This window comes from Eptesicus fuscus, chromosome 17 (assembly GCF_027574615.1).
Source record: "Eptesicus fuscus isolate TK198812 chromosome 17, DD_ASM_mEF_20220401, whole genome shotgun sequence".
Taxonomy (NCBI): domain Eukaryota; kingdom Metazoa; phylum Chordata; class Mammalia; order Chiroptera; family Vespertilionidae; genus Eptesicus; species Eptesicus fuscus.
In genome coordinates this window covers 21,393,647-21,414,342 of record NC_072489.1, presented here as the reverse complement: position 1 = coordinate 21,414,342, position 20,696 = coordinate 21,393,647, and the positions used below count along the sequence as shown (strand labels likewise).

General features: G+C 40.5%; 1 protein-coding gene and 1 pseudogene across 1 annotated transcript in view; one reads left to right on the top strand and one right to left on the bottom strand.

Annotated features, from left to right (window-relative positions):
* The window catches only part of CTNNA3 (catenin alpha 3), a 1,343,669-nt gene that overhangs the window by 1,084,336 nt on the left and 238,637 nt on the right, over positions 1-20,696 (bottom strand). The gene's annotated exons all lie outside the window — the stretch shown is intronic.
* LOC114232910 (NADH dehydrogenase [ubiquinone] iron-sulfur protein 8, mitochondrial-like) lies at positions 1,874-2,462 on the top strand (annotated as a pseudogene).

The following is a 20,696-nucleotide window of genomic DNA, read 5'->3' as shown; positions in this document are numbered from 1 at the left end:
CACTCTGACATTCCTGAATGATTTCCTTGTGACTCCATTAAATTTTAAACTCAAGAAACTTTTCAGAAAAAGTTTTTCCAAATTCCTCTTTCTGTCATCCATAAGCTTCACCCAGGTATTAAATGATAGATCAATAGTCTGCAAACATTTCTGATAAAGCACACCTGTTCAGAAAAAAATTTTAGCATTCACACTCAATATATTTATTTATGCATTACATAAAAAACACTAATCTTAGCCTTTATATTAAACTAGAGGCCCGGTGCACGAAATTCGTGCATGGGAGGAGAGTGGGTGGTCCCTCAGCCCAGCCTGCACCCTCTCCAATCTGGGACCCCTCAAGGGATGTCTGAATGCCCGTTTACACCCGATCCCAACTGCTCGCCTGCCTGCCTCCCTAATTGCCCCTAACCGCTTCTGCCTGCCAGCCTCATCACCCCTTAACCACTCCCCTGCCAGCCTCACTGATGCCTAACTGCTCCCCTGCTAGCCTGTTCGCCCCTAACTGCCCTCCACTGCAGTCCTGGTCACCCCTAACTGCCCTCCCCTGCAGGCCTGGTCCCCCCCCAACTGCTCTCCCCTGCAGGCCTGGGTCCTCCCCAACTTCCCTTCCCTGCAGGCCCAGTCGCCCTCAACTTCCCTCCTCTGCCGGCCTGGTCACCCCTAACTCCCCTCCCCTGCAGGCTTGATCACCCCCAACTGCCCTCCCTTGCAGGCCTGTTCCCTCCCAACTGCCCTTTCCTGCTGGCCATCTTGTGGTGGCCCTCTTGGGTACACATGGGGGCAGCCATCTTGTGTGTTGGAGTGATGGTCAATTTGCATATTACTCTTTTATTAGATAGGATAGAGGTCTGGTACATGGGTGGGGGCCAGCTGGTTTGCCCAGAAGGGTGTCCTGGATCAGGGTGGGGGTTGCCTTGGGGCATGGGGCGGCCTGGGTGAGGGGCCTGTGGTGGTTTGCAGGCCAGCCATGCCCCCTGGCAACCCAACAGAGGCCCTGGTATCTGGGATTTATTTATCTTCTATAATTGAAACTTTGTAGCCTTGAGCAGAGGCCAAGGCAGGCCAGGGCTGTGGATGTTTGGCTTCTTCCATCGCCGGGGGCAACTCAAGCCTCCTGCTCTCTCCAGCTCTGTGGCTGCCACCATTTTTGTTGGGATTTATTTATCTTCTATAATTGAAACTTTGTAGCCTTGAGTGGAATTCAGGCCTGGCCAGGTTGTGCAGGAAGCTTGGCTTCCTCCATTGCCGGGGAAACCCAAGCCTCCTGCTCACTCTGTGGCTGCAGCCATCTTGGTTGGGTTAATTTGCATACTCGCTCCTGATTGGCTGGTGGGCGGGGCTTGTGGGTGTTGCAGATGTATGGTCAATTTGCATATTACTCTTTTATTAAATAGGATATTACTAAACGTAAATTTTTTGTTTTCTTCAATAAAAATTATTTATCAGCAGCTGTTCTAACATTTTTCGGATACACCGCTAGCTCATCACTGTGCATGTAGTTTGGAGAACACCATCCTATATAATAATTCAGTGGGAATTATTAGCTATGGAAATGGCAAAAGATAACTTCATTTAAAAACCTTAAACATGAAAACAGAAGACAGAAACAAACACTAGGACAAGTTTTAAAGTGCAGTGAGCATCATTATATGTCAGCTACTTCACATAAATTATCTCGTTTAACCTCCAAAGGAACCTCTAAAGGAAGTATCACTGTTTGCTCTTGTACAGATGAGGAAATTGGGACCAGGTTATTATACCTAAGGTCTAGATCTCAAAACCCATGATTGCCAGAGGTCAGGAACAAAGTAAAGAAAGAGCAGACTACCGGGTACCAGGACAGCCCACTCCCTACTAGGAAGGAGCGGCCATGCTTCAAGACGTGCTCCTGACTACACCCACATTGCTTCAGGCCCTGGCCCAGGTTGCATGCACAGGGCATCCCAGAGCCTGGAGCCTTCACAGCAGCACAACAGCAGCCACCTACACATACATGACCTTGAGGAACACTGGTAGACATGGAATCAGGGACTGAGTGGGTAGCTTAGACCCTACGGTGGACCGAGCCTGGCATGACCTTGAGCTACCAGCTCTGGGAGACAGCCACCATCAACTACCCATTTGAGAAGGGCCCATGGAGTCCCCTCTTCTGAGGGGAGGAGCGCTGCATCGCCTGCAACCTTTGAGAGGCCATCTGCCCACCCAGGCCATCACCATTCATGTGGAACTGGGGCCCGGCCAATGGCAGCCGCCAGACCACCCACAATATCAAGGCAACCAAGTCCACCTATTATGGCTTCTGCTAGGAAGTGTGCTGGGTGGATGCCATGGTCGAGGGCACCAACTCAGTTCTCCACGGAGACACAGGAGGAGCTGCTGTACAACAAGAAAAGCTGTTCAACAACAGGGACAAGTAGGAGACCTCCACCAACATCCAGGCCGACTACCACTACCAGTGACACCCCCTCCCACCCTGCCCCGCTGGCCTACCGCCCCTGTTGCCCAATAAAGAAGCTCTGATCTCCCTCCATAATTCCCCTTCCCCCCACAAAAAGACTATCAAACATTGGTCTTCCTTTATTCCAAATCCTAAACATCTCTTACTACTAAGAAGGCAAGCCTAAGGACCCATTTATTATCTGGTTCTTCTCTCTTTGCTCTAATCATCAAAATACAGCATGTTCAGTAAATCATTTTAAGATGCTAGAGACAAAGGAAAAAACATACTAAATTACTATCAGTGGCTGAGGAAATCATCAATTATTTTTGATTGCCTACCATTTCTTAAGCAAATAACATGAATCCAACCAAGTCTTTAGAATCTCTATAAGCAGATTTTTTTAACTGTGGTGCCCTTCATTTATTATGCAAATGCAAGCAGCTCCAATAATTCCCTGCTCAGAGTGTTAAGAAATGTGATACTATTTACTTTTTCTGATTTAATTTGGTTAATTACAGACCTATACAACTTGTGAGGCATGCAGCTCCACAGATCCTAATCCTGGCTCTTTCAGGCTGTGTAATAAATTAATCTCTCCAAGTCTGTTTCTCCTTCTATAGATGGAGATAGTGACACCTGCTCCATAAAGTAGCTGTGAGTGTTAAATAAAATAACATACATAAAATGCTTAGTACAGAGCCTGGGACATGGTGTGCTTCCAAAATGTGAGTTATGGTTATTTGTGGGGCAGATGGAGTTAACAGTGTGACCTTTAGTACAAGGACAAATGAAAGGTACTTGACCTGTTGAGTGACTAAAACTGTGGCCTTGACATGAAAGATGAATGAAATTATCTAACCTCGTCTACTGATTTTCTGTAAGTCTCCACAGCACTTGCTCACCCACCTGTTTACAAAGCATTTCTTCTCTCTCTAGCTCATCTCACTGTTATCTCTAACAAGTGATTTTTTTTAATCTTTCTCATTTCTGTGACCTGTTTAGAGGGTCCTTGCACATTTACCCTTAAGAACATCCAAACAGTTTGTTACCCTTTAACATAAGATTTAGTCTATGTACTTGATGATCCTATGGATTGTTTAAAAAGCCAGCCCCCTCCCCCGAAAAAAAATTTATCTGAGATAAATAGTACAATAAACAAGATTTAACAGAATAAAACATTAGAACCACAGAAGGATGTCTTCTGACTTAAACAGATTTCATTCAACTCTTAATTTATTCCTACCTGGAATAATTCAAACCCACGTTGAAACCTTTAAATATTGAGAAGCAATCCGAGTTCTTGACCTTGCTGCCTGATTTTATTGATTTCATTTATTTGTGACTTCAGCTGTGAGGTGCTCAATACATTAGAGCTTGGCATGGAATCTACCACTGCAGGAATTGAAGACTTTTTTACTCTTAATGGCTGCATCAAGGCCTTTATGTATAAGCAGGTCTCAGCATGTAGCCCCTTGAGTAAAAGTCATCTTTGACCTAACTTCCCATATGATTCAATTTGGATTCCCCTGTGACTCAAATGCTGGCACCTTAGAAAGTACACATATATCTTACCATGCTAATGACTGGGTTTCCTCGGCTTCTGGTAAAAAGGCCTTTGTAATTTTGCAACTTCTGGTCTTCTGTAATGTGTTAATTTTCAAAAGTCCATTTTTTCTTTCAGATATTTGAGAAAGAATTTTCACCTTTTTCTTTGCAGTTCTTTACTTCATTTGGAATTCAAGAGAACAATTTTAAATATATGTTTTCTCACAGATAATACACATTTCGTTGATGATCCTGAAACAATTACCACTTTGTACCGAAAATTACAATAAAGAAAGGGCAACTGGTAATAGAGGTCAATGCCACACAAGTACACAAATTCCATTCTATTCAAGTTCATTTCATTAGTGTTGTGTTTTTAGTATTAGAATCTTTGAGGTGAATTATGATATTGGTAAAGGCACTTAATTCAACTCAAACTCATTGCATCACTTTTTAGCAAAGATGCTGAAAGTAACAGAACATTCTATTTCTCTAATTTTCCTGAACAATATATTGTAGTCATTAGCAAGCAAAATTAGAACTCCACCTACCAATTACTGAACAAAAATTTGAGCTGTAAATAATGCATAGCATCTCAGTCTAGGCAGATGGCCTTATCTGCTTACCTTTCTACCATGTATAACAAAATAATGGTTGATAAAGGATATTAACAGCCGTTCTAAATTGAAATTAAACTTTTATAAATCAAATTAGATCCTCCCTTCAATAAAAAACGATCACTGGGATTGATTTAACTGGCAATAATTTAAATCTTTTTAACTCCTAGCTCAGTAACAGAATTGGGAGTCACTTTCAAATGACTCTTTTCCTTGGTATAAATTTCAGGTGCCTAATAAATTTGTTTATTTGATTTAATATTATTGCACAGGTTTGTATCCATTCTTCTTGTTGTAAAAAATCATATCAAACATTTCATTTGTAAAAATGTTGCCTAAATTGCTAGTGTAAGCAAGAAAAAAAAATCCGAATAAGACAAGAGAAATTTGGGAGCAGAAGGTACATATATAGTGAAATTCAGAGCCAAAGGAGAACAGTAGTAGAGAATTAATTTGGTGTACTTGAGTACATTTTAAGTTTAAAATTTTGGGATATTGTATGTATATAATTACCCTGAAATTATGTCAACACTGAGGCTTTTTCTCCATGTATATCTTGTCTCTATTGGAATATTTTCTCTGAGGATTAGATTTCCTTATGTATATTTGAATCTCTAAACACTTACTGATTTATGTTTTTCAGAAAATATTTATTAAGTGCCCACTGAATAGCAAATGTTATGCTAACAGTGGTAAAGGGGCAAGAATGTAGAGGGTTGAGTAAGACCCCATCCTTGTTGCATAACAGTATAATCTTCTAAACAGAATCTATAATGGTAACTTTTGCTGGTGTTATATAAGCTTTCAGGGTATTCTTTAGTGACTAGAGTCCATTTACCTTGTTCAGGGTCAGCTGGACCTAAAACATTTAAGATATGTAATTTAGAAGGAGAATAAAACTTAATAGATACATTGGTAACATGTTCCAGTTATGAATAATCTTTAACTCTGTACTACTTAGAAATATGACAATATCTAGTACAGGAACTACATTATATGAGAATCTTTATTAAATGAAACAAAATTAACTAAATTCTGCTATGTAATGAAAATTGATATTCACTGATAGAAACAATTTAAGCTGATTTTTATCTGTTAGCTTTATACATTTGACCTTTCCTGAGTCCCCTTTCCAACTGTCTCTAAGAGGACCTTCGAAGGATTTTTCCTCAAAATGTTATGCTGGACAAATCTAATATACTCTTTTAAAAGAAAAAAAGATCTACTTGCTTGAGCTTATCAACATGATTTTAAAGAATAATACTTTTACACAACCTATATCTATAAAAGGCTAAGTGTCTGTCCGACTGACCGGTTGCTATGACACGCACTGACCACCAGGGGCAGACCTCAACGCAGGAGCTGCCATGATGCACACTGGCCACTTAAAAATAAACAGCACTGCGAACCTGGCACTGACAAACCAACACAAACCAAGTGGGACACAGGCTCTGCCATCACCCCAGACTGACACCCCACCAAATCACAGCCAACACTGCCAAGACCCCATGGTGAAAAATGCGGCCCGCAGCCCAGCCCAGCCTGGAAATGGTGGCTGTGGGCACCAGGTAATGATGTCACATAGCAACGCCTGGCTTACTCTCCCTATCCCTAGCAACTAGCCTCCTTGGAGTTTCTTCAGCCCAGGAACCCAACTTGCTTTATAGCCAGATGCAAACATTTTACAGTTTAACAAAATGTTTGTGAAGTGTTTTCACATGCCTCATCTCATTTGATCCTCACAGAAGTCCTGGAGTAGGTAGATAGGAGACTCATTAGAATCCTATTTTCTTTTCATTAGCAAGATGCAAATCATGATATTAAAATTTTTCTCCTAATTAATTTCCTTTCAGTGTGCACAAATCCATGCACCAGGACACTAGTTTAATATAATCAAGAATATAGGGATCTAATAACTCCTTTGATTGAAAGAAGTGCTGGTGGTTCTATTCACTTTCCTAATCTACTAAGCCCCTGCAGATATTTATACAATTTAGTATCCTAAACTGGAATCTTAATGTTATCTAGTATTGACCAAGGAAGAAAAAGTTTCAATAAGTGATACTAGTTACCAGAGCTTCAACCCCTAATCAATCGGTTAGAGTTCCTGGATAACATTAATTGTTATGCTATACAGTGACTACACAGAACTTTCGGGCGAAACACACCTTGAGCCACATGACCTGTTCCTGTTTCGTATTGCTAACCAGAAATGGAGCTCTTTCAAAGCATGATTTTCACTTGAATTTAAAATATATGAACAATTTCATGGCTTTTTACCATTTCCTTACTCTTCTAAGTAAAACTAAACCTTTTTTAGTTTTTATTACTAACATTGGTGAAATGGTTCTACCCCTTAAATTATGGTTTCACTACAGCTCTTTGAAGAGCCAACTAGAAGTAAAAATGGGAGGGATGATGATGGAACCTGAAGCGGTAAGATGATGTGGTACCATTTCATCTTCATATTTGAAAAGGAGATGCAGTGCATTACATTGTGCTTTCTGTTTTACACTAACTTGTGGGAAACCAACTGGATTCCAGTTTTATTTTGATTTCCCGTGGAAAGCTGTGTTAATGGTGGTAAATCTTGCAAAGAGGTTATGGAGTTGCTTCTCAGTTTCTAAAAGTTTCAGTGTGATTTTAATTATCCCAGGTGAGAATAAATTAAGAGTTAAATAAAATGCATCTGTTAGAATTACATGCACCTGTGCCGTTGATGTTTTGTTCTCTTAAACCTGTTGATCATACAACTTACCTCAGATGCTGATCAGCAATGCTATGTGACAGGGCTTTGAAAACTGGCATAGACTGCACACGTGCAGGACCTACGATGCCCAGTGTGTGCAGTCCACAGTGGAGCCACATCTTAATGGAGGACCCCTGGCAGACATTGTGGATGTTGTGAATTTTTAAAGGAGAAAGAAGTTAAATTCCTTGTTCTAACACAAATTTTCTCACAAAAATAAAACAAAGGTAAGCAATGGCCCAGTAAGAAGTCACTATTATTCTAGAAATTATCTTAATAGTATCTTAATAAAGAGGTTTCTGGGGGAGGAGAATATAGTCAAAAGATATAGCATGAATATTTTTCTATTTTCTCTTTAAACCTTTATTACAGTACTAGAGGCCCAGTGCACGAAATTCGTGCACGGGTATGGTCCCTAGGCCTGGCCGGCAATCAGGGCCAATCAGGTTCCCTGCCTCCAGGCCTCCCTGCCTCCTCCCCCTCTTGCTCCCTCAGTGCCCTGCCGCCACCACTGGTCGCCCTCCAAGTTCTGTGATGCCCCCTGGTAGTCAGCACATGCCATAGTGAACGATTAAACTCCCCATCTCCCGGTCAAATTCCCAAGGGGACAATTTGCATATTAGCTTTTTATTATATAGGATTATCTCTCTGCTAGCCCTATTGCTGAGCCTTTAGCAGACCATGCCACCACTTTAAAAAGCCAGCTGTTTCTCAATGATGTGTCCATGGTAAGACTAGTAAATTCTATGGGCTTGAAACCTCTGATGCCGTAAGAAAGTCTACTAATTGGAGATGATGTTATGAGGATACCTTGGAAATGGATAAAACACGTTATAAGTAAGTCTAAAAATGGCAGAAGCCCTATAAAGAGTAGGAAAGAAATCAACATTTGGACTTTGCATCATCGTAGGAACAAAGTACTGGCTTCTCCGTACATATACGAATGGGTAGCTGGATGGTCCCATGAGGATGATGCTAACATTAGTGCCTGAAATTGGCAAGCTGGATCCTCAGCAGATCAACCAGATGTTAGCCAGGTCAACCTCAGGGAAGAAAAAACCTTGTTACTGAGCCTTTTATACATCTATTCAGCTGCCATATCCACATTGTACATAAACACTTTGAGCAAGCCACAGGGGTCCCTGGTCCACCTAAAAAGTGAGTGCCTCGTCCCCGTGTATCTCTTTGGCAGGCATTCACGTAAGACAAGAATATCTCCACACTGCACGGCAATTCTGAGTTCCTCCAGACCTTCTTGTCACCAACTTCCCCATTTTTTCTTTCCAGGTCCCTAATAAGTCAGGCAACATGTTAGGTACTGCCCATGAATGAATGTACATATAATGATACCTTGGGACATCTCTACTTCTACACAAAATTAACAACTGGATGCAAGGCTCAGGAAGAACTTCCTGAAACAGTGCTTTTCATGGTCATTCCTGCATGGGGTTGTAGTGCATCGCCTATGCCCTGAACTGATTTCAGTATACCATGCAAATTCACCCATAAACCAGACCATCCATGTTCTTTCTTTATTAACACATCATAAGTAACTCCCCATGAGGCTGTAGGCATGGGACCAAGTACCATGGGAGTTTAAGTCACCTACTTATTCAGTCTACTTGTGCCTTCTGGACCTTCTCAGGCTGATTTATAAAGGAATGCTGCTGAGCATATCCAGTTTTTATGGTTCACTATATTAGATAACATCTAGTTCACCCTGTGGTCAGGTGGATGTTCAGTCTTTACCGGGGTCCATAAACAAGAAAACTGCTTTCCAAATGGGAATAGTTGTTTTGGGGGGAAAGGGAGTCTGTGCCATGATTCTCCTTTGGGGTTTGTCAGAAGTTCCAAATAGCGTCTCTGACACATACATTCCCAATACATTGAGTCATCTGAATCATAAAATTCATGAGGCAGGACAGTTTGCTCTGCAGAGAGGACCTACTGCAGAGCTCTTGCTTTCTCCTGGCTTCACTGAAACTGGGAGTCTAGACTTTGCCCAGTAAATGGGCGGCAGCAGCCTGCTTAAAGGTAAAACATGTTGCATCCAAAATCCAAAGAGGCTCGCCAAGAATGATGCCTAACTCGTGGTGGTGAAGGGGGTCCGAGATGCAGGTGCAGTAATTTGTTTCCACTTCAGGAGAAACAACGTGCTTCAGTCTCGAGGTAATTGTGGAAACTTCACGTATGTGGCAGGCCCTTGAATTTTTACAGGGTTTATCTCCCACACTCTGACATGTATATATCTTATGAAGGTGACTGGGATACCTGCTACTCCCTGCCAATTAGGATAAATTAGCAAAACATATCAATGTAAATGACATATATAATGTTCTGTTGGATATAAAGGAAACTGAAATGCCTCTCGGTTACATGTAACAGTGATCATTTGAATATTACTTATGTTAAAAACTGTAAACATATACCATTGTCCTTGCCATATAAACGCACATGATTTCTGGTTTCCCCTTACCAATGGGGATATAAAATAAAACACTTACAGGGAGCTGTGCTAGTTTACTCCCATAAAAATGCTCCAATTGGAATAATATGTGCAATTAGCATCACCACCTGAGTAGGTTTGCAAAACTATAGTCTCATGCTCCACAAGCCATATGACATTCGCGCTCACCAAACAATCAAGTTAAACAGGGACAGGGAACTGCTATTGGACTCATAACATTACTATCTATCCCAAGACTTCCATAAATCTTTGCTGACTGGTGGACCGTGGTGGCATTTAAGATCTCTGGGGATCAGTGTAAGTTTAGAGCCAGAATCTAATAACTCACAGGGCCTGTGAATTTCCCTTTCTCCAGTGTACCCTGGTAGAAGGCTGCAGGGTTCTGTATATTGAGAAGATTTTCTTTCCCCACTGCCTTTCGGGGTCATCTGTGCATGGGGCTATAGAGCACCACCTACCCATTTACAGCTGGTTTCAGTAAACCCTAAAGATTGATCTATAAATCAAGACAATGCCTTTTCCTCCTGTACTAATATATCATTGAAGTATGTTTAGAGATGGATTGGATAAAAATGCACAATACACACCCATGGCTACATTGCAATGTCCTTTTACAAAGGGACCTGGCCTCTCCCTCATATGAGAGTCTCTGTAGGAAGGAGATGATAGTGAGTTATGCTATAACAGAATTGAATTGAATTGGCGTATTTCCAAAATACTAAGGTGACACATTTCTTCCCTTAAGACCTGCCACAAGGCAGGATTTTTCTGCCTATTCTTATCAGTTGGTACTTTGGAAGGCTGAACATGTATTTTAATCTCAGAATTGCATAATCAGTCAGCTACTGCTATAGATTAATGGTCCCCAGCCCACCAGCATCACCTGATTAGAATTTCAATTAGAATTGATAATTTTCAGATACCACTTCAGACCTATTGATTTAGAAACTCTGGAGGTGGGGCTAGAAGCCGGGATTTTCACAAGCTCCCCAAGTAAGTCTGATGAACAGTAATGTTTGAGAACCACTCCCAAAGATCCTTATAAGCCAAACCCACCCCTGTGGCTTGTTGTCATCGTTTCAAACATCTTGTTCATAATGATTAAGGAGCACTAGCTGGCCTCTACCACCCCGATACCTCCCATTAATCCTATTAAGATCCGAGAACCTAATTCCATTATAGCATAACTCACTATCATCTCCTTCCAACAGAAGACAGCAACCACAGACCAATTCAAAAATACTGTCATCCCCCTCACCCCTGCATTTCTTACTGCCCTGACAAAAAGAGCATCCTCTGGCCTTCCTAGGGAGCATGGTTAAGAGTCAGCTGATCCATTCAGGCATTTTGGTTTACCTAAACCTTTAAGTTCTTTCTTCTACAGTATGTTAGGTAAACTCAAACATTTCTATCTAGTTAACTATAGTCATCATTGAGTTCAAGATTCAATTAATACAGTTCATAGTCTACTAATGCCTCTTCTAAGGGTCTGAGACAATATATGAAATCTAAAATCTCAAGTGAGTACACCAATGCAAATGAACTTAGTCAGATGGACATTAGCATATACTCCCCAGTATGTGCCACTACAGATTGGCAAGGCCTTGAACTCTTTCCTTGTATTCCCTGTGTGTACCTTTGCATATACCTGGTAGGCTATATTGAGTCAATAAGAAGTGAGAAAGGTGTATCCTGAGTTTACTCAACATTAGTTAGTTAGGCAAGTGAAAGGGCTTTATGCACTGACGGGCTATATCTCTTACTAGGAAATGGGGATTAGGTTTAGGGCTAGATCTTCCTCAGACATATTTGCCTTAAAAATACAGGTAATGGGCGCCTTCTTGATTGCAAGTCTGCAACAGATGGCTTTTTATTTGTCCACATATGTTCTTAATTGTATGTTCACAGTTTTTAACTACTCCTTTTCCCTGTTTACTCTCCTTAGCATCATAAAAAGAAGCCAGAGGACTCCATTATTTTTAATGTGTTATCATTACCATACCACTAAATATCTCGTCATCTCCCAAAACTCTATATCTTTCATCTATACTTCATCCACCAATGATAATTTGAGTAACTATCATGCTCCCACATGCCATGAATTATCCATGTCCCATTTTCCTCTTCTGTACTCCCTGAACATATGATAAAAATGATTTCAGAATTCCATATTTGGTTCTGTATTCTCTAGACCACTTTTTAAAACATATTTTATTGATTTTTTTTTACAGAGAGGAAGGGAGAGGGATAGAGAGTTAGAAACATTGATTAGAGAGAAACATTGATCGGCTGCCTCCTGCACACCCCTTACTGGGGATGTGCCCACAACCAAGGTACATGCCCTTGACTGGAATCGAACCTCGGACCTTTCAGTCTGCAGGCCGACGTTCTATCCACTGAGCCAAACCAGTCAGGGCTCTAGACCATTTTTGCTATAGTAGAAAAGAATATGACACAGGGTCCCATAGGTAAACAGCCATCAAAATTAGAATAGAATAGGGTTTAAATAAAAGGACAATTTAATAATGCTTCAGGCAAAATACAAGGAAACCATAAGACTTTGGTTCTCTAAGTGTGATTTCTGGACCAGCACCATCAATATTACCTAGGAACTTGTTAAAAATGTAAATTTGGAGCATCACCCCAGATCTACTAAATCATAAATTTTGGAGGTGGGGCTCAGAAATCTGAGTTATCAACTTTTCCAGGTGATTCTAATGCACACTAAATATTGAGAACCACTGATAATGGATATAATGAATTAACCACATGCTAATAACAGTGGAGTATGTCACCCCTAGGACCAAAAGGCAAGAAAATGAATACTATCTAAGACCCAGAGAAAGTCATAGAGAGAGAGAGTCACTTTGAGAGAATCAATGACCCTTGGTCAAGAGAACCAACCTACCCTAAAGAACCTCATAACAAGGGGATAAGATTATCATACTCCACCTCGTTTATTCACTTCCTCTAGCTTTCAACTTGGGCTCCCAAGTGGCTACACTCAACCAGTTTGAATGGGACTATACCAAACCGAAAAGCTTCTTCATGGCAAAAAAAAATCAACAAAACAAAAAGGCAACCAACCAAATGGGAGGAAAATATTTTCAAGTCATACCTCCAATAGGGGTTAAAATCCAAAATATATAAAGAACTCTTATAACTCAACAACAACAAAAAAACATAATTCAATTAAAAAATGGGCAGAGGACCTGAAAAAACAATTTTCCAAGGAGGACATAAAGATGACCAATAGTTATATGAAAGAATGCTCAACATCAGTTATAAGAAAAATGTAAATCAAAACCACAATGAGGTACCACCTCACACCTGTTAGAATGGCTATTATCAACAAGACAAGAAATAAGTGTTAGAGACAATGTAGAGAAAAGGGAACCCTCATATATTGTTGGTAGAAATGCATATAAACTGGTATAGCCACGATGGAAAACAGTGTGGAGGTTCCTCAAAAAATTAAGAATAGAGGTACCATTTGACCCAGCAAACCCCTTTCTGGGTATCTACCCCCAAAAATTGAAAACACTTATTTGTAAAGATGTACCCCTATGTTCAATGCAGCATTACTCACAATAACCAAGACATGGAAACAACCTATGTGTCCTTTGACGAATAATTGGATGAAGAAGATGTGCAACATATATATAATGGAATACTACTCATCCATAAAAAAGATAAAATATTGCCATTTGCAACATGTGTTGATCTTGAGAATATTATGCTAAGTGAAATAAGTCAGAGATAAAAGGACAAGAATTATATTATTTCACTCATACATGGCATATAAAACAAAAAGCAACAAGTATATAAACAAACAAAAAATCAAACTCATAGATACAGACAACACAAATAGGGCAAAGGGGGTCAAATACATGGTGAAGAAAAGAGACTAGACTTTACGTGGTGAGCACACAATAGAGTATACTGATGTCACATTTTAAACTTGTACACCTGAAATTTATATAATGTTATTAACCAATGTTACCCAATCTATAATAATAAAAGCATAATATGCTAATTAGACCAGACAGCCAAACAACCTTCCAGACATCCTTCTGGACGACCTTCCGGAAGAAGCAGCAGGGCCCGAGGCAGAGGCGGCTGCCACGGTGGGCAGGGGGCCGAGGCAGAGGTGGTTAGGGGCGATCAGGCAGGCAGGCGAGCAGTTAGGGGCAACCAGAAAGGCAGGCAAAGTGGTTAGGGGCAATCAGGCAGGCAGGCAGAGTGGTTAGGGGCAATCAGGCAGGCAGGCAGGCATAGTGGTTAGGGGTGATCAGGCAGTCAGGCAGAGGCAGTTAGAGGCAATCAGGCAGGCAGGCAGGCAGGCAGGCGAGCGGTTAGGAGCCAGCAGTCCTGGATTGCGAGAGGGTGCAGGATGGGCCGAGGGAACCCTCCCCCCTCCCCATGCATGAATTTCGTGCACCGGGCTGCTAGTAAATTAAATAAAACAAATGGCATGAAAAGCTTTCTAAGCTCTGCATCTCTGCCTTGCACATTATATACTATTGTTTTTTTCACACCAACTGAGTGTAATGTCCCATTAATATAAACCACAACACTAGTAGCAGAAGCCCATGCTGTCATAGTCTAGTCATTTCGTGAAGAAAAACGTTATGCTTATTTAAAAGAACATCCTTAAAAGGTAGACTACTTAAAATTCAGTATTCCAGCTATGTCTGTATTGAATATTGAGTCCAACTCTGCCTAGTAACTCTTTCTAAGAGAGAATACACAGCCTACAGTCCCAACCTTCAGACTATTTCCTGAGCATCTCAAAATGGTCATTGGGTGACCTAGCACATAAAGCTCTGTCCAATGGATAGAAATAATAATTGGGTAGGCAAGTCAGATTTCATCACTCTGGAACTAAAAGGGGAAAATATGGACAAAATCAACCAACACAAAAGTAGGAATTTACACAGAAAGAAACGGAGTCATAGTAATGGTGGAGTACTAGAGTAAAGATCCATGAAACTTGTATCACTAAGAGGACAATAAATCATCGGGTCCCTGTTCTTAAGGTCCTGTGAGAGTCTGCTACCTATCACCTGTGTTCTCACAAGACTCCCATTATTCATGGTTTACATAATCAGAAATTGCTGAAGCAACACACTGGCATTTAATTGTCATTCCCTTTTCCTGCATACTTACTGGATCACCTTTTCAACACTCGAGAAGAGACTAAATTACAGAGTCACATCTTTGAGGCTTTTTTCCCTATCTTAAAAGTTAAATGGCATGCATAATGAGTACCAAAAGTCTTCATTAATTAAATGTGCCAGTTAAGAGTACCAAGCATAATGTTCAGACAGGAAAAAAGATTTCTATAATTGAATCAAACTACTTAGCCCTGGCTGGTGTTGGTCTGTTGGCTGAGCATTGCCCCGAGCACTAGGGGTCACCTGTTAGGTTCCCAGTTGGGGCACATGCCCGGGTTGCAGGTTCAATCCCAGGTGAGGGATGTGCAGGAGGCATCTGGTGAGTTTCGCTTTCACATCAATGTTTCCCTCTTTCTCTCTCCCTCTCCCTTATTCTCTCATATAATTCTTATCCTTTTATCTCTGACTTATTTCACATTATATTAAAAAATATAAACGTATTTTTTAAAAAACCACTTAAATACTGAAAGTTAACTTAGATACCCCTCATGTAAGAGTAAGGAAATTGGGCCAAAACCGGTTTGGCTCAGTGGATAGAGCGTCGGTCTGCGGACTGGAGGGTCCCAGGTTCGATTCCGGTCCAGGGCATGTACCTTGGTTGCGGGCACATCCCCAGTAGGGGGTGTGCAAGAGGCAGCTGATCGATGTTTCTAACTCTCTATCCCTCTCTCTTCCTCTCTGTAAAAAATCAATAAAATATATTTTAAAAAAAAAAGAGTAAGGAAATTGGGAGGGAGGGAGGAAGTAAGTCATGAGGGGATAAGAGACTTGCCAAAGTTGACACAGAGGAAAACCCAGAGTCAGAGGTACAGTTTTCTACTTCAAAACATTTTTTTCTATTATCATATGGAAATTTTGATTCTCAAAAGTTGGCTTCCATTCTTGGTCTGAAGTGACTCCTTTTAACCTCTTTATCTTAATTCCAACATCTTTGAAAGGCGATAATATAATTGTGACTATGAGGAAAATGTTATTTCATTTTGTAAAGAACTTTGAAGACAAATAGCAACGTTACAATTATGACTCATCTCTAAAAGTTTGATGTTTCAACCTTTGCTTCTGTCTTTTTCTGCAGCGTGATTAATGCAGTCTATTTCTTGTGACTGTCACAAGAACCGTGAAATCTCTCACTTCTTTCATCGTGATTTAGTTTGACAAAAGTATGCACAATAACAACTTTCCCCTGAATGCTTGTATACATATATTTATCAAAAAAAGATTACACCATTCACTCACCATTGCCAAATGAATTAGTATTTCATCTTACAGCATCTCCTAGCTCAACATTTGTAGCAAGTCTAAACTGTTTCATAAACGTCTCCTGCCTTTCCACTTCATAGGAAAATGTATATGAGGTGGCAGCATGAGTTTAAGAAAAAAGAAAATGAAGGAGGGTAGTAAAAAGGAAATGAATGTGGATGATACGCAGAGGAGACAACAACTATAGCACAAAGACAGAAATGAAGAGAGATAATAAGAATAGGTTTGTGTATGTCAGTGTGTATACAGGTGGGTGTATCAGTGTGTATGTGTATGTGTACTGGTGTGTTTGTGTGAAGTTTATCTCAATGATACATTCAGAAAGAGGTCATCATTAGATTGTTTTGAGTAACCTGTTGCAAGACAGAAACTGTCATTTTCAAGCAGGTTCAACTTAATTCTGATCAATACTTACTGACTATAATAAGTAGTTATATATCAACCAATTATTTCTTCACAGATCTCAAATAGGATGATAACAAACAAAAAAGTGCTAACCCAATTAATCACACTATTGCTGGCCAAAGGAAGCAGCATTACACTCCTGGGAGTACTCTGAAAATGTCAGTGTAGCATTGTTCTGTACCAAGAACTGTTGGCAGCCTGCAAATGTATCTTCCCTTTAAAAAATTGCCAACAAGATATTCAAATTAGAAAAGAAGTAAAATTATCTCTGTTCTCAGATGACACTGTCTTATATAGAAAACCCTAAAGATTCCAGAAAAAAATACTATTAGAATAAACAAATTCACCAAAGTCACAAAATACAAAATCTATATATAAAAATCCCTTGCATTTCTATATACCAATAATGAGCATTCCAAAAAAGAAAACTAAAACAAAAACTCCATTTACAATAGCATTAAAAAATACTTAGGAATAAATCAAATCAAAAAGGTAAATATTTTTACACTGAAAACTCTAAAACATTGCTGAAAGAAATTAGAGAAGACACAAAGAATAAAAAGACATCCTGTATTCATGGAGTAGACGACAATATTGTTAAGATGTCAATACTACCCAAAGTAATCTATAAATCCAATACAATGCCAATCAAAATCCCAAAGGCAATTTTTTGTAGAAATAAAATAATTCATCTTAAAATTTATATTAAATATCTAGGGGGGCCCAAATAGCCAAAATAATTTTGAAAAAGAACAATTTCAAAACACATTGCCAAGCTAAAGTAATCAAAACAGTGTGATAGCTGCAAACAGACAAATAGGCCAATGGAATAGAACAGAGAACCCATAAATAAATTCTCATATATATGGTAAATGATCTTCAAGAAGGGTGCCAAGCTCAATCAATGGGCAAAGGACAGTCTTTTCAATAAATGGAATTCAGGAAACTAGACATTCACGTTCAAAATAATAAAGTTAAACCCCTATACCACATACAAAAACTCAAAATGAACTAAAAATCAAACCACAACACCTGAAACTTTACAACTTCTAGAAGAAAACATAGGGAAATGCTTTTGTGACAGTGAGTAATGTCAGCAATATGGCAGCATAGGCATTTTAATACTCATCCCCTTCCACCAATGCTCCCAAGAAACATCAATTTGAAAACTAGTGGCACATGAAAATACTATCACAAGAACCAAGAATTCCAGGAAAAGAATTATAGCACCTGAGTGAAGTACAGACATAAGAAAAGATGCATTGAAAAGGGTAAGAAAGGTAGATTCACATTATACAAAACACCCCTTCCCCCAAAACCTGGCAGGTTGCATGGAGACATTCTCCTAGTGAGAAAAGGAATGTGAAATGAGCACCTGACTTCACCACAGACCACAGAACCAGCCCACCCTACTAGTAGGCCAACTCTGAGACCCTAGGTGGCCTTCTGTGGCCACCCACAAACACAGGCCTCTGACTAACCCTGAGGCCTGTCATCTCCAACAGCCCCGGTGACTTCCCCAGCATCAGGCCCCCAGATAACGCTGGACCCTGCTGGCCCCAGCAGCCCCTGGCAGCTCCTGAAGCACCAAGCTCCCAGTGGGTCCCAACAAGCCCGGGCTCCCATCACATCCCAGTGCCCGCAAGCTCTTGTGGCCTTCAGTGGCTTCTGTGGCAATGAGACCTTAATTAGCCCCCATGAGCCCAAGCTCCATGCAGGTACCTGCAAAACAAGACTTCCCACCAAGGCCAGCATATGGCAAATGGTCTTCAACTGATGGGTACAGTTCCAGGTTTTTAATCCACTGCAGTGCCAGGCCAGCTATCCCAGTGCCAGGTAGCTGCCACAGCCCCAAGCCCTCAGCCCATCCCAGCACCAAAGTAGCCCCTGTGGATATAGACTCCAGACTAGCTCCCACTGACTGACTGACTCCCAGCCTTCCCCAGCAACAGGCCATCTCCCATAATTCCAGCCTGAAGGCCAACCACTGTGCCCCTAGTTACAGGCATACTCCATGGACCCAGTTTCCAGGCTCACCCCAGAGACAAACTGGCCTATGTGGTCAGAGCATCCAGGTCGGCTGCAGTAACCAGGCTCCCCCCATCCCAGTAATGTACTAACTCCCTCATATCCAGAAAATGGGTTCATCCCAGTGGTCCCTAGCATCTGGTTGATACCAGAGGGCCCAGAATCAATATCAACCCATGAAGACATATGTTCCAGGCCCATTACCACAGAGTCAAACACCAGGCCTACCCAAGTGAACACAGGATGCAGTCTGGTCCCATGTACCCAAGCACCAGACCCGCCCGCCTGGTGACCCAGGCACCCGTCCTTCCTGCCAAAGACTCCAGCAGTAAGCCTACACCCAGACACCACAAGACTGCCCACCTGTATTACCTGAACATGCTGACTGGTGAAGGGCTTTGCCTACCAAAGCTAGTGTGTAAGGGTTAGAAGAGATGCTTACCTCTTAAAATCCACAGACACCAATACAAGGCCATAAGGATCATGAATAATGAAGAAACATGACACAACAAAAGGAAACTAATAGCTCCAATCACTGACCCAAAAGAAATTGATTGATGAACTGATAAAGAATTCAGAAGAATCCTCTTAAAGAAAGTCAATGAACTATAGAAAAATAAATATATAAAACTAAGTGAAATCAGTAAAACAACAGATGAACAAAATTAGAAATTCAACAAAGAAATAGAAACCATTAAAAGAAAACAAACAGGAACTCTAGAGTTGAAGAATTCATGACGGAACCAAAGAAATCAATAGAAATTTTCAACAGCAGACTCAAACAGAAAAAAAGAATTAGTAAACTACAATACAGCTCATTTGAAATTATCCAGTCAGAGAAGCAAAAACTTAAAAAGAATAAAAAAGAAACGAAAGCCTATGTGAATTATGAGACATCTTTAAAAGAAACAATCTACACATTACTGGAGTCCCAAAGGAAGAAGACAGGGAGAAAGGGGCAGAAAGTTTATTTAAATAAATAAATGCCAAGAAATTTCCAAATCTGGGGAGAGATTTGTACATCCAAGTTCACAAAGTTATTGATATCCAAAAAATTTAACCAATACTGAACTTTTCCAAGATACCTTATAATAAAAATGTCTAAAATCAAAGACAGAAATTTAAAAGTAGGAAGAGATTGAAACAGTGATCAAAAAACTTTCCAAAAAAGAAAAGCTCAGGACCAGATGATTTCAATGGTGAAGTCTTTCAAACTTTTAAAGAATTAACATCAATATTCTCAAATTCTTTTTTTAAATATATTTTTATTGATTTCAGAGAGAGAGAGAGAGAGACAGAAGCATTAATGATGAGAGAAAATCATCAATCGGCTGCCTCCTGCATGCCCCCTACTAGGGATCAAGCCCACAACCTGGGCAGTGCCCCTGACCGAAATCCAACTCAGGACCCTACAGTCCACAGGCAGACGCTCTAGCTACTGAGCCAAACTGGTTAGGGCTATTCTCAAATTCTTCAAAAAAAAAAAAAATTGAAAAAGATGGAACACTCCCAAACTCATTTTAGTAAGCATTACCCCAGTGGTTCCCAACGTTTTTTTGGCCATGATCCACCTAAGCATCTCTAAAATCCTGATGCCCCCCTCCCCTGTGACATATAATTCTTATTATTCAAAAAAGTGAACTCGCCGAAACCGGTTTGGCTCAGTGGATAGAGCTTCGGCCTGCGGACTCAAGGGTCCCAGGTTCGGTTCCAGGTCAAGGGCATGTACCTTGGTTGTGGGCACATCCCCAGTAGGGGGTGTGCAAGAGGCAGCTGATCGATGTTTCTCTCTCATCGATGTTTCTAACTCTCTATCCCTCTCTCTTCCTCTCTGTAAAAAATCAATAAAATATTTTTTTTTTAAAGTGAACTCCTATTCACATGGAGGAAGTCTAAAAGGCCATTAACTTGTTCTAAACAAGCTTCCAAAGAACATGGCATCCATGAAAGAGAAAAATAAAAGAATGAAAGGACAATTAAAGTACTGAGGAAGAAATCACTAAGA